Genomic DNA, 1,166 nt, shown 5'->3' with positions numbered 1-1,166 from the left:
CCTGCCACTTCTGGTATATGGGGCCGATACCCTACTCCTTTGAGCCATAGGCACCGCCCCTTTTTCTGTTTTTCCTGTGTCCCTGGCTCTTTCTTTCCAATTTCTTTGGCCAGTTTCTGGGCTTCTTTGCCCCTGGCCTGTTCTGTTAAACTTGTGTTGCAGGTCTCAGTCCTGGAGCCTTGGTTCTTATTTATGGCACCAATTGATAAATTAAGGCCCATGACTCCAAATCCAACCTGTTCCTGTTTTAATAAATAAAAGTTTAATCAGAACCCAGCCATGCCCATTTGTATACATGTTATTTATAGCTGTCTTCCAGCTGCATAAATAGATTTCAGGAGTTCAGTAGCCCTCAAAGCCTAAAACAGTAACTTCTTAGCTCTTTATAGACGGTTTGCTGCTTTCTGCTTCACACTGACTTTCTCTGTGAATGCACGTGCTGACCTCTCTCCAATTTCTATTTCAGGCTCCATGTCTCAAAGCCTCGGACTCATAAATCCAGTTGCTGATGGGACGTACACTTGCATGTCTAATAGTCATCACAGATGTGCCATGTTCAAAGTAGAATTTCTAATTTTTCTTTCCAAATTTGTTCCATCCACAGTCGTCTCCATCTCTGTGAAGGGCAATTCTATCTTTTCAGTTGCCATCTTCAAACCTTGGAATCATCTTTACTTGTCTGTCATATCCGTGTCTAATTTCTCTGGAACTCTTGATTACTCTACCTCAAAAACGCATCCAGGATCTGACCAGTTCTCCCACTCCAGTGCGACCATCATGGCCTCTTTCCCGGACTGCTGTGATCAGCTCCTACTTGGCTTTTCTGAATCTATGCCTGCTGCCTCTTCCTATCTGTGCTGTCTGCAGTGTAGAAGGAAGGGCCTTCTTTCAACATGCGGTTACGTAATGCCATTCCTCTGCCTGTCCTCCAATGGTCCTCTCTTCCAGAACAGAAGCCCACCTCCTCATGATGGCTGACTAAGCCCTGAAAGGCGTTGGCCCCACTGCCCTCCGTGCCCTGTCCTACTAGCCCCCCACTGCCCTCCGAGCCCTGTCCTGCTAGCCCCCCACTGCCCTCCGAGCCCTGTCCTACTAGCTCCCCACTGCCCTCTGAGCCCTGTCCCACTTGCCCCCACTGCCCTCTGAGCCCTGTCCCACTTGCCCCC

Source organism: Otolemur garnettii, unplaced genomic scaffold, assembly GCF_000181295.1.
Source record: "Otolemur garnettii isolate 467f Iridium unplaced genomic scaffold, OtoGar3 scaffold00010, whole genome shotgun sequence".
Lineage (NCBI taxonomy): Eukaryota > Metazoa > Chordata > Mammalia > Primates > Galagidae > Otolemur > Otolemur garnettii.
Note: the sequence above shows the minus strand (reverse complement) of the source record.